Source organism: Mauremys reevesii, linkage group 3 (genome assembly GCF_016161935.1).
Source record: "Mauremys reevesii isolate NIE-2019 linkage group 3, ASM1616193v1, whole genome shotgun sequence".
NCBI lineage: Eukaryota > Metazoa > Chordata > Testudines > Geoemydidae > Mauremys > Mauremys reevesii.
The window spans coordinates 170,179,456-170,193,896 of record NC_052625.1 but is presented as its reverse complement, the minus strand read 5'-3'; the positions used below and the strand labels follow the sequence as shown (position 1 = coordinate 170,193,896).

Below are 14,441 nucleotides of genomic sequence, written 5' to 3'. Positions count from 1 at the left end.
TAAGGAGGTAGTCTCTTCTCTAAATATATTGCTATGTATTGCTGGTGAGCAGTTAAATGTAAAGTGGTGGGGTATGTGACATCTGTGTCTCTTGGCTCAGGTGCCACAGGGAATCCTATATCGTGCTCTAGCCTTAAGAAAATAAATGATTTTCATTTTAACTCTGGCATAGCCTTCAGAGAATCTTTATCATGAAACACATAACAGGCCCTCTCCTTAGGCTACTCTGTGGATGATGGTACTCTCACAAACTTTCATTTTAGGTTGCTGCTTTCCCCTTCCCATTTTATAATCTCACACCAGGCCAAAACGACAATTCCTGGGCTATGGAGAAATTGAAGTCTTGCATCCCTCTTATACCTACATATGCCCCATTTCCCCCCTTAACTGCCTCTCTTCACACTTTATCATGAAAATGCATGAAAAGTATGTGTCCTCTGGACCCCAATGTTACGCTTTTCTGCTTCCTCCCAATGTTATTTCAATACCAAAACTAAGGTGTGATGATCCCCAGATGCCTCTGTCAAGGCTGCATTTTTGTCATTGCCACACCCACAGCAAAGAGGAACTAGTTGCAACATGAGGACAAGCAGTGCCAAAAGCACACAATCAGTAAACGAGGAATGAGAAGGAAAGCACTTACCAGTGTTTAAATCACCCTTAAATGTTCTCAAATGGACATCTTTGTCTACTTCACTTGGAACCCTATGACGCCACGTCTACATTAGACATTTTTAGGAAATCTTTCACATTTCAGTATCACCAGTGTAGCTTCACTGGTGGAACAGTGGGAGCACTAGTGTGAGCAGAACGTGGCTGTAGATCACAGAGGTTGTTAGTCATGTCTGAAATGTTGTTATTTATTGATGTACTGCTTGCAATAGGGGCCCCATGATGCTGAGTGCTATACAAACATAGAGAAAAGGACACTCCCTGCCCCACAGAGCTTACAATCTAAAAAAACCCAAGATGCAACAGGCAAATGTAGTACACAATGGAGGGAATGGGTGAGAAGATGAGGATAATAGTAATAGGAACACACAATTTCAGAGGTAGCTATGTACATAACTGTCAGGTATAAAGCTTTTCATGTAAATGAAGATACTTCATTAAATCTCTTAAAAGGCCACCTGTCTACCCATATCAATGGGCAATTTTCAAGCATGGCTCCCTATTTAAACAGTTATGAGTAATTATGCTACTACTGTGTTAAGAAACTGTGTGCAAAAGTCTATAGAGTGCTTTCCCATTAGCCTTTTTGTTTAGAAGAAAAGCCTGGACACACTGATGTGGAATTTATTGTAGCTACAACTATGCTGGTTATTGTAGTGGCATTGTCTATATTTTCAGAGAAACGTGCTTAACCATCTTGAACGTGTTTGTAATATGCATTGCTCAAGACATCGTGTAGATGGGTCCTAATACTCTGTCTTGAATGGCAGGAAATATAGCCTTCTGTTTATGGACTAAAGAGGAGTTAAGCCACTTCTTGGTCTGTTTGACAGAGGGGCAATTAAGCTAGATTCTGGGAGATACCCATGGGCTATATTGTCAATCCCTTGCCTTTCTAAATACTGATGTGTGGATTAAGGCACATTTTACATACCTAGTTTTTGTGGCTCATGCTTCTAAACACTTGATATTTTTCTGCCTTGAATATTTGTACCTCACCATTTTCATCAATTGCTGACCAGAGGAATAACAGTCACTAAGTGCAGAAACTCTGTCTACCTCTTGTTAGACACTGAGCCACTAGACTAAAAAAATAAGAGATGGAGAGGAAGAACACCCTGCATTACCATTTACTTTAATTGTCCCTCAAATCTCGATTTGCTCACCATGTGTCAATTTTCAATGCCCTTAGTCACATTGAATAGTACCTTATTCCACGAACAGTCCTATTGAAACCAGTGGGTCCACATGTGGAACAAGCTATTGCAAAGTGGCAACTGATTTTAGCTAGCTGTGACCTCCACCATAAAACTTCACAAATAAACATGTCCAATGGAGTGCTTTGCTGAGGAAATTTTAGCTTGAGCGTTGCTCTGATGCAATTGGAGCTTTAACTAAATCAATTTAACAATGAATTTGAAATACAAAAGGAAAACAGTCTAAGTATATTTTATTAGAAGTTTATCTACTGAGCAAATAGCACTGGCAGGCAGAGTCCTGAAAATATTCCATAAGAATGGCTAATATTTGTGCAGCGTGGATGCATTGGTAATTGCTGTCAATATATATTTTGCAGTTGCTAGAAAAAAGAAATACAGTATTTCTTACTTTGCTAAAAAGAAACTGTCACCCACACATCTTAACCACTGATAGATTTTGCTCTTCTAAACTCCCCAGTGCTTCCCTGAAAACATGAGGATTCTGAGAAGGTGCCAGTGGTTTTATCTTATTTGTCTTCACCACCTTTTATTAAAAGGATTTTTTTTAATGAGCTCAACCAGGCAGTTTGAATGTTTCTTCTTCATTTGCAGCTCTGTGGATGATTATGCAGGATTCATGATATCACATCAGCAGAAGCTGCTGTAGATTGATGGGACCCCATCAATCACCCTGCCCCCTCAATATTATAAAGATTCAGGGGCCATGATGCTGTGTAGGAAGTTGTCCATTTATGGATACTAGAGCAAATGATATCATCACAATAGGTGGCTCCTGTCTAAATAGGGATCATTTGTTAAATGAGATTACAAGCATTTATCTGGAAAACAGGAGACATAGGCACCTGCTTTATGTAATTGATATCCTGGGGAATCATATTGTACAATAATCAAGACAAATCTTCATTTCCAATTCTATTATGTGAAAAAAAAAACCTCCTTTTTCTGCCTACACAAAACAAAGCCCACATCCACATGGAATAAGCTCCAGACCATGTTTTCTATTATGCTTGAATATATGGGACATGCATTGCAATCCTATGCTTGCCACACTGCTGCAGTATACTTGTTTTGCAGAGCTCTCTAGCAGGCAAGTCAAAGCTGTGACTAACCAGACCCCTGGATACATACTTTAATTTCTGGCCTTCATTTTTTACAATGAATTTGAATTGTTCATTGCCTGCATATTTTTCTGATTTGTGAGAAGCTCCATGCTCTATATTTGGATGCTGCCTGCAATACATCATTAGTCTTTAAGACGGTAAGTCAAAGATGACTCATTTCTTACTTTTTTACCTTCAGTTTATACTTTCTTCAACACCATGTTATCAGTCAGAAAATAATGTATTAATTATCCTTAAACTAGTTAATTTCCAATACATGCTCTCTTTCTCCCTCCCCCAGTACTTTGCACCATGTTTTTCCCCCATGCAGGCAATAGGCTTGTATTGTCTTCACGGAAAATGCTTTTGCTACATTATTTTTTATTATAATATTGCTGCATTACCTTAATTGCAGTGGTAAATAGGAAAACAGATCGTACAAAGAAGTCTAGTACTAAACATGTGATACTAAAATAAAATAAGTTCAGTCCAGTATTAACCTTCATTACAGTAAATCCTGTAATAATTTGTAAGGCAAGAATCATTTTGTTTTGATACTTCTGTTAAAGTAGATGTGTTGCTGATGGGAATTAGTAAATATAAGGACCTGCAGGTACAAAACCCTTTATTTTATTGAAAGCTCTGAAAAGAAAAGCCTTACAAAAAGGCAGTTTTCTCTGTAGTGCAGAGTGCAGAAGAAGATTCAGTAGTATCTCTTATCAACTGTACTAAATGGGATAAAAGAGAAAAGATAGATTTAATATGCTGTGAAGTGCTATGTTGGTTCATATTATAGAAACAATATTGGTAAAACTATGCTATTTAAAAGAAACACTCTTTAAAAAGCTTTGAACCTAAAATACTAGTGTCAATGCACTCAAATGTAGTACTCCAAATTAGCTGATATATGAATTGTATAGTGAAGGTTACAGTTTTATCTAAGGATTATTTTAGAAGAAATATGTTTAAGCAGGGGTCCGGAGGATCACTAGGTTACTAGGTCTCTACTGGTAAGATGCATTCAGTAGGGTCTTTAGGATAAGGAAACTTTGTAACAAGTGAGTGGTGTCTGGATGGATTGAAATGTATGAATTTATGTGCATCCTACACAGCTATTTTTCATGGCTCATGCTTCTCAACACTTGACATTTTTTCTGTCTTGAGTATTTAGCACTGACACACCAGATTATACCTATCAAAAGTTGTTAGTAGAATTATACTTACTGACACTGCCCATGGTTTTAATTAACTCTCAAGTATCTAGCTAAAATAGCTTATCTTTAAAAAAGGATAAAAAAAGTTTGTACAGGGATGTAGCCTCTTCAGTGACGAAGAAAACTGAAGTAAACTGTATTATATATATAAAAACAAGACTATAGGATAATTGTAATATGTTCACAAGTTTTAATGGCCTTCAATTATTTTCATTCCTATTGCTAAGTTTTGGAGAAGGCTTGATATGTGCATTAGCAGAATAATTATTCTGTAAACATGCATTAATATCAGTGCTTTACATTTGTTCATAAGTCATTCATAGGATCAATATGCAGCATGCTTTCCGGTCATTTCGTGTACTCTTTATTTAGCAACAAGTGATCAGCATGATTATTCAGCTCACAATACAGAACACTTTAAAATGCAAGCTTTGATATGTAAATGCAGTTAGATAATATTTACTAAATTTATAAAATCTACATGTTCGACAAAATTTGTGGCCTTAAGTATTCAGTTTTACATTGCATATACTGTGTTTGAAATGCTGGAAGGCAAGTGAAATTACTTCAGCTCAGAAGCACATTAAGCATCAGATTACTGTCAGGCATTACCCTCTGGTTTTGCTAACTTCTTGCCAAATAAAAACTATTTTAAAGTTTAAAACATGCATAGAGTTGACATTCTAAATATATTCTGTAAAAGTTATTTAATTGTAAATACATCTTAAAGTGAACTAGAAAAGGAAGGAATTTCCATAGACTGCATTCATCTACATTAAGCAAAAGATGTAATTCAGTTTCTGCATTTATTATATGTCACACTGCTACATACTTTGTAATTCTGGCATGCAACCTTTTATGTATCCTGATTCATCTAATCTGAGGTAAAATGTGGTTGATATAGTGTATCTTTTAGAAAGAAGAATTTTGAGCAAGTTACAATTTGATCTTTTTTTATTAAACAATCTACAATTTTAAAATTGTATTTTCAACAAATTAAGATTAATAGCAATTTTGGATATATACTTCATTGCCTTTTTGCAATAGAAAATTATTTGATAACAGCCTATTAATTATGAAATACAAAGTAAACCAACATAATTAGAATAACAATTGCTATTCTGAAGATCGTATGAATGAAAGCTATGCAATCATTATTTTATTTCTTTAACTTCATATTATTATTGCTTTAATATTATGCAATAAAATATTTAACAGATACAAGGAACTTAATAAGTAATCATGGCAAAGAGCATATAAAATGTTCCACTTTTCAAAACAGTTATATCAGGTAAGGAAATTTTGTACCCAAGTGTCATACAGCTAAATAATATAGATTGTGTCATATTACAGACATTCCATAGGTTTTATTTGTAAGTATTCTTTGAAGCAGTGTTATATTAGTAGTATCTTGAACACATTTTTTCTGAAAAGTTTGGGGTCTATGCGCTTGGAAAGTTAAAAAAAAAGCTTTTTTAATACTAAGGCTGCTCTTAGCTTAAATCAAAACAACTTGCACAGTTTCTAATTTAAATATATTCTTAGGGGACAAAGGCCTGGATGCGATCTTAGTTCACCAATGTACACCAATGTAAATCAAGAGTAAGTGCATTGGAATAACACTAGGATAATACTGGGGTAAGGAATCTCTGGTAGAGGTCGCTGGTCAACTCTTGACATGTACGACATGTACACATAAAAGAGCTATGTTCACACATGAAGGAACGAATATGAGCCCAGCCTTTTTGTGGCCTTCCGGTGCTACCATAATATAAATATTAAATAATAATGAGATATTTGAGGGTAATAATGTTTGCTAATTTTCCACACTCATTTTAAAGGGGAGTTCTTCATACACATAAGAGCATAATATGATTGCATGGAAAGGCATTTATGCTGGCTGTCAACTTCATATACACTATGTAACCACTGGTGTTACTTTCATTAGCATGGTTCAAACATTTGGCTCTGAGGTATAGTACACGGTAGGCCATACACCATTGACCAGAAAGGCTGCAGTTAAATTTAATTACATTGTTTTTGGTTTCTCATTGTACATTAGGAAATATTTATTAATTCAACAATGAAATATTTGTATTCATAGGTCTACCATGAATTGTACCTAGGGTACATCTTTGACAGGTACATTTACAAAAAGGATATTAAGACTGACAAAGTCCTGAAAATCATTCAGAACAGTATTAATGTCAGCTAAGTATATAGGAAAGAACAAAGTTATTCTCCTTACCAAGCTAGTAATTCTTCTTAGTAGTATCTTGCCAAAGTAAAAATTGGGTAACGGGTCTGTTACTATCAAGCAACCACCATAAAGCATTTAGAGGAAGACAGAAGGATCCACAAAGTAGTCCATATATTGTTTTACTGTAGTGAAATGAAATTGTGCAGTGGACACCATTAAAATCTTGACAGATGCTATTTGCAAGTAATAAATATTACTGCAATATCTGAGGAAGCAGTAATGGTAATTAGTTACAATGGCAAAGTTGTAAAGCTTTTAAAGATGACCAGTGACCATTAAAAAAAATCCAGAGCTGAAAGTCACATGCATATTGTACAGTAATATGCAGTTTCTTAGAAAAACACTCTTGGTTGGTAGACGCCAAATTAAACTTGCCTCTTAGTAACCTGCTGTTGTATGGTAACAAACATTTCCTCTAGATCCTGATCATTTTATCAGCCACTCCAAAATGAGACCTGCAACAGTGTTTATAAATCTCAGCTAATCTGATGGGTGACCCACCAAATCAAATTCTGGACACAGAGGGCCCGAACCTGCTCCCACTGAAATTGATAACAAAAGTTCTATTGACTTCACTGGGATCAAGATGAGGGCAATACATTATTTTTCATTGGAGGGCTAATGGATACCGTCCTTCCTCCTCACCTGCTAGCTGCCTAAAACTGTTTTTATGAGCAGACAGGCTACTGGAATTTTCCAAGAGCAGGACTCTTGTGGACTTTGTATACAAATCCTGCTTACAAGAGGGGAAGAAGCAGAGTGAATGGATGGCATGATGCACACTCTTGTGAACCAAAGCAAATGGATGCTTAATATTCTGTACTTCTGTGAGTGTTGCTGGGGGAGTCAGATTCAGCAGATTTCCTCAACTGACACAAAGGGAAGCTTTGAGTCTGTAGCATCATCCACCTGCAGCTCCTTAGGATCCTGCCAGAGTTCTGTGGGATACTGGTGCAGGAGATGATTGATAGGGGTACCAGCCATTCTCTGTTATATTTTCCCCTGCTGAAACCAATGTGTTTGCAAGCAGAAAACAGATCAGGCATTAATGCAGCATGAAGCAACATTAACTCTCATGCTACGGCTAGTACTGTGCAGCTGCAGGGGAACTCAAAGCAAAGGTAGTGTAGTGTGACTCTTGAAGGAGCCATGCTACAATTTGGAAGCAGAAGGCAGCGTAGCAATGCATGGAGAGCCTCCAGCTCACTGAAGCTCACTGAAGAGAATGCAATTGGTTGGTAACTCTGGAAGGCTAGTCTCAGAGATAGCCCAAATCTGCAAGCTCGCACTACCAGGCACAGCACTTACTACTGTGAATAGTCCCATTTGGGTGAATGAGGACTCAAGGTAGTAAGCACTACATTTGACTGTGCACAGAATTTTTCGGCCTCTTTGCACAGTTCTCCCTGGAATTAACTTTTCTAGCCCGAATGACTTTTCTAGTTGCACTTTTAGCCTATCAGCTTTATCAGTATCTCTTTAAACAGGTCACAGTCAGCTCAGTATTCACACTTGTATCAGATGTATTTTGTGCCTCCTATTGATAGAAGTAACTGAAAGAGATGAAAGACATGTTTTTCTGTACTTGGTGTATTTGACAGCCCTTTGTATCTAGTCAGCTTTATTGTTCTCTATGTACAGTCATTTGGTTTCCCCCTGTTTGTGCAGGCTTTTACACACACCAGCAGAAACGGGAAAACATCTTAAAACAGGAAAATCTGATGGTATTACCACAAATTTCTGCAGGTGAAATACCTGACACTCATAGTGGATGCCTTTTTAATTTTTTTTAACTGACTAGGCGAAGTTGATGGTATCCCTTCTGTAAATATTGCAACCCAAATGTTTTGGCATCCTAGATTTTGTGAATTCCCAAATAATGTTTAAAATTGAATTAACACAATACAAAAACCTTTAAAATCAGTGATCTGATTCCTCTGGATTTTCTATCCCTCCCTTCACCCAGAGACCACCAAACAGACACTGAAAGCCAACTATAACGAAGTCTGACTGAAGACTGAGGCCGTATAGTGTACTATATTGCAGCCAGCATTAAATATAAACTTAATGTGGCCAATGATTCAAGGCTGCAGTTTTCACATCTGTCACATGCTCTCATTCTACCCTCAGATGAAAGGTTTCAGAGAGATTATGGGGGCCAGACTTTCAACCTTATGTCTCTTGATATAGCTGAAACAACTAGAGCAACTTGCTTATTATTGTGATTTCTATTACAGAAGTACCTTTGAATCCCCAAATCAAGGCTCAGGGCCCCCTTGTGTTAGTCCGCATACACACAAATAATAAAGAAGATAGTCTCTGCCCCGGAGAGGTTACAATTTACGTATCAGACAGGATTCAGTAGGTGGATCAAGCAGACAAATGGGAGTTGGGATGATGAAGTAACAAAATGAAAAAAAACGGATGTTAATTTTAAGCTTAAATTTAAGCATGTTTTTTAAATTAGCACAAAATACGCAAATATAAAGCCATACAATCATTTTGTGTAATTAGAATCTAATCTTGTAGTGCACACATATGTAGTCTATTGAATTCCTTGGGCCTATTCATGTAAATGTGGTAGGATTGAGTCTTATACTTCTTTCATGTACTGAAAATTCACGTAGTTTTATGCTTCCTTGCTCCATTCCCCATTCAATCCAATCTCATAATGCAACTCTGCTTCCAAAAAGAATGTAGAAGGGCTTAAAGAGCACCATGTGTACTGTAGATGTAAATAACTATTGGCATCCCATTGGTTTGGGATCAGGCACTTTTGAAATATGCATAACACCTCCTGCAGCCTTTTGTGTCCTAATTCCTTTGAAGCTTTAAGTAGTATCACTCTCACACATCCCTCATGTGAACTGGTGTGCAGTGAGGAGCTGCCTTTCATTGTTCTCCTGACTCTCAGATAACACAATGTTGTCCAGATCCTGACTGATTTCTATTAAATTATGAATGTGAGAATAGAGGACTAGGGTCTAGGTGTATGTTTGTGTTTCAGTAAGAAAGCACTAATATGCCTCTATTACAGAATCATTGAAGTGGAGGAATGGAAGGGACATCAAGAGGTCATCTAGTCCAGCCCCCCATGCTAAGACAGGACCAAGCACATCTATGCTTGTTATGTAAAAGTGAGAGATACTTACAGTTTCTGTTCTCATAGAAGTTCATATCTTGTTTACCAGGTCTCCCAAAGGAATGCTGTTCTGTATGCTTCATCCACACATAAAAAAGAGATAACATACTTTCGGTCAGACATAGAGAGAGACCACAGTGTGTCTGTCCTCTGAGAGTCTGCTCTGTAGTATGAGAACAACCACTGTTTCTGAACTCCAGGCACAGGAAGAATGTAGATGTTTAATGGTGCCTTGATTTCTGTGTACTGCACATCTTTCGCACCTGCATACACCACAAATGCCTCCTTCAGATGGGAGTTCCAGAATGTATGATCGCTCCAGTGGCAGGTCTGGCCTGATTTTATTATTTAGGTGTGTAATTATTCAAGCAAAATGTGGGCAATTGCCAGGGGCAGCTCTAGCTTTTTTGCCGCCCCAAGCACGGCAGTCAGGCAGCCTTCAGCAGCTTGCCTGCAGGAGGTTCCCGGTCCCGTGGATTCCGCGGCTTGCCTGAGGGAGGTCCCAGTCCCGCGGATTCAGCGTACCCACCGCCAAATTGCCGCCAAATCCGCGGGACCAGCGGACCTCCCGCAGGCAAGCCACCGAAGGCTACCTGACTGCTGCCTTCGCAGGGACCGGCAGGGCACCCCCCGTGGCTTGCCGCCTCAGGCGGGCACTTGGAGCGCTGGTGCCAGGAGCCGCCACTGGCAATTGCTTAAAGAAATCAACAAAGAATCCTGTGGCACCTTATAGACTAACAGACGTTTTGCAGCATGAGCTTGCATCCGACGAAGTGGGTATTCACCCACGAAAGCTCATGCTGCAAAACGTCTGTTAGTCTATAAGGTGCCACAGGATTCTTTGCTGCTTTTACAGATCCAGACTAACACGGCTACCCCTCTGATAAAGAAATCAAGTAATTAAGTAAGCAAAAGACCAAGTCTGGTTATATTGTCATTGTACTTTTAGGGTGGGATTTTAAACTAAACGGGACATCTACTCATAAGATTACTTAAGTGCTTTTGAGTACCCCACTCCTAACTTAAATAGACAAACAAAAACTCTCTGGTCCAAAGGATCATTCATTAATCCTTTCATAAAGATCTCAACCTTTAGCAGTCTGCACAGCAGCTTTGAGTCTAATTCTGTTGGTCTGCTTCTGCGACACCAACATGCCAGACTCCTGAAGTGTGATGGGCCAATTATATCAGCTTCCTGCATGTGCCTGAAGTACACATTATAATCCAACTGGTTCAGATGTGCTTCTTTCACTTTTATGATGCCATCATTAATATGCTAGACAGAAGTGAAAAAAGGATGTGGACATATGAAAGAACAAATCTGGGTTATATTCTTCCTCTCTGATTAAGAGGAGATGCTGGAAGGAAGGTCTTGTAGTTCAGGTGTTATAGTGAGATTCAGAAGATCTGGCTCTGCCACAGACTTTCTTTGTGATGCTGATCCCACCATTTGATCAGTCAGCGCTTCAGTGCTCTGTCTACAAAATGGGGATACTGATAATTCCCTACCTCACACAAAGCTGTTTTCAGGATAAAGATGAAGATGGGGCCACATCAGTACCTAAATAGAAATTGCACCTGACTCTGCCAGCAAGTCCCTCTGTACTTGGTGATGGAAGAGGAAATCATTTCTACAAGAGGAAAGACATGTTTTCATTGGTACTCTCCCCAGGGGTGTCCAGTGAGGAGGAAACAGCTTGATACAAGTCTACAGATGTGTCTAAACTGTTAGACACCCATGAGTTATGCTTCATTTGGCATGAAAGTGCTGCTGAACTGCTGTACATGGCTGTAAGCAGCATGGTGCCCTGGAAACCTTCCCAATTGACTAAATTGTGATGAATTTCAAAAGAATGTTAGGCTATTCATTTAATTAGACAACTCCTCTTTAAAAATTTCAACTCTACATTTCTGGCTGCTTCCCTTTAGCAGTTTAAATATCACTGTATTGACAGCCATCTTATTTGGGCTGCATGTTTTCAGAATGTAATGATAGGGCCTCATTTTTTTCTGAAGGGCAGGATAGCGTATCTGCTTTCTAGAGTTTCCACTCTTCATTAGTACAAGATAGGTCTGAAATCAGAAATACAATGATGAGATCTTCAAATGATTTAGTCTGAGAACAAAAGAAACTACATCATTCTTGTCAAGTCAGTTTTCCATTAAGAATCTAATTTGGGGACAGATGCTACATTTTAAAAGACAAAAAATCCTGTTTTCCTGGAGTACACACAGTAGGATTTTGTAAAACCTAGTCACCATGGATCTAGCACTTGGTTATGTGCATCACATGAAATCAACACCAATATGCTTTTAATTTTGTTTAAAATGTACGTTTTGAACTAATCATGTCCTTTATGGATCTATTCCTACTTCTGCCACTGGTCTGCTCAGTGAATTATGGGCAAGTATCTTTGGTGCCTTAGTTTCCCCATCTGTAAAATGGATAATGATTCCAATGTTCTTTATAAACCACTTTAAGATCCACTGATGAAAAGAACTATCTAAAGAGTTACATATTAATTATTATTATTATTATTATTATTATTATTATTCTATTTGAACTGTTGGATAACTGGGATACTTCCAACCTGTCCATTTTAAAGTAATGTATTTGTGCTAAAATTAAATATTTTTGCCATGCAATTATATTGCGTCAGCATCAGGAAAATAACAACAGAGAAAAATGTCTCTCAGCGACTGGATCAGGCACAGAGGGGATATTGTGACTACACTGCTAGCAGCTGTTGTCTTCCACTTTGAACAAATATTTAGTGAACTTAAAACATATGTTATATATTTGGACAGAGTATAGACAGTATTTTTATACTGATGATCTAATATTAAGACAGAGCCAAAAACAATTTTTTAAATTACCAAAATATTCAACATGAGCAATTTATAGAGTAGCATTTATTTCTGATTTCAATGCTTTAGTTGGTCTGATGATCTATTTTTAAAAACAATTTAAAAAATAATAATTAGTGCCCAATATAGATTGCCATATAACGCAGCAAATGTTTTTTTAATCCTTAGATAGTAAATATGGAAAAGTATAGCTAGTTATGACCATGCACAATCAAAAAGCAAACACAGCTAAAACTTGCCCTTTTGAAACACTAGTGCACATAAAGTGGAAGAGTGTGAGTTAGATTTGCACACACAGAAATCAAAGTTGTTTTCAATTACAAATGTTCAAAACTTTACACATTTTTTCCTGATTTTTTTTACATATTTATCAAAAAGATTAGCAAAACAGTTGAGATTTATCATTTGCCAAAAACCCGATTTTCAGTAAACTGACAAATTTGGTAACTATTTAGATAAGCTGGATAGTGTTTTCAATCAACATTTCGCAAAGAATTCCAAGTCTTTTTTTCCTAGCATTATTTTCAAAATACCCACATTTTGACATCAGCAATTTTTCATAATATATTTCAATTTTAGGAAAAAGGGTAATTATTATGGAAAAAAAACATTCAAAAAATTTTGACCAGCTCTTCTGAGGAATGTTCTCCTCTCCCACATACAAGCAGTGGGCCAGAATCTCTCCATAGCATTGGAAAGAAGAGTGACATGTTGGCCTAAACAATTTAACACAAAGGCAGGGGTGAAAATAACTTAAAGGACTTACCAGTATGCCAGAGTCCTGAGCAGGGGGCGTGGCCTCAACCAGAAGAGGCAGGACCTTTAAATATCCAGGCCCTTTAAATCAAGATTTAAAGGCCCAGAGGCTCCGGCTGTGGCTGGGAGCCCCAGGGCCTTTAAGTCACCCCCAGAGCTACCAGCTGCAGTGCCTGCTGGGAGCCCCAGGGTTCAGGGGCGATTTAAAGGGCCTGGGGCTCCGGCTGCTGCTACCACAGCAGAGCCCCTTGCCCTTTAAAGTGCCACCTGAGGCCCTCTGCCGGAGTCCTGGGGTAGCGGCAGCAGGGCTCCTGTGGCGATTTAAAGGGCCTGGGGCTCCCCACAGTGGCCGGAGCCCTGGGCCCTTTAAATCACCACCGGAGCCCTGCCGCCACTACCTCAGGGCTCCAGCAGCAGGGCTCGGGAGGCAATTTAAAGGGCCCGGGGCTCCGGCCGTTGTGGGGAGCCCCAGGCTCTTGAAATCACCAGCCTGGGGTAGCCGGTCTGGGTCAGCACGGTGTACTGGCTCTTGCAGGTATGCCAGACCGGACCTCACCAGCTTACTTAAACCTCTGCCCAAAGGGGTATGGTCCATGAAAGAGAAAGCATGGAGAGTCCAGTCCCCAGAAATCTAGCATGCATTCCAGAACATCTTGACCCCACCCCGATTCTACCTGGCCCTCCAGGATTCTATCTACAAAGGAGGTATCAACCAGTGTGTCTGCATTCTCTAACCAGGCTAGGGTTTGGATTTGGCTGTATTTGTGAGCATGAGTTACTTTATATAACATATAGAATATTTAAGGCTAATTCCCAGCTCGCTTGAATGGGACTTCATTGTGACACTGATTTCAAGCCACTACTGCAGATGCAGATTTATTGGGCTTCTGACATAATGCAAATGTACAATGGCTAAATGGTTTCAGTGACAAACTATACTAGTGCATGTTTTTCTAGAACCCTGCTAGCAAAGGGACATCAGTATAAATCTACAGAGCCTTCATCATAATGAATGATATTAATATTTTTTCTACAGTTTAAAATGAAAAAAGAAAACTAAGGAAATTAAATTTATATAATTATAAAAATAATAAAACTTAGGGAAACCTAAATAAGCATGGATTTTGTATCCTGGAGTATACCGATGACACCAATGTAGACAATTTGAAGACGTTCAGCCAGGGAATAGAAGATTGCTACCACTGTGAC

General features: G+C 38.5%; 1 long non-coding RNA gene across 1 annotated transcript; it reads right to left on the bottom strand.

Moving 5' to 3' along the window:
* Window positions 1–3,667: 3,667 nt before the first annotated feature.
* On the bottom strand, window positions 3,668–13,296 carry LOC120399953. The gene is made up of 3 exons (XR_005595419.1): window positions 13,243–13,296; window positions 9,619–9,685; window positions 3,668–3,720 (listed from the first exon to the last, which is right to left on the bottom strand). It is a non-coding gene; the product is annotated as an uncharacterized LOC120399953 (long non-coding RNA).
* Between the last annotated feature and the right edge of the window lie 1,145 nt (window positions 13,297–14,441).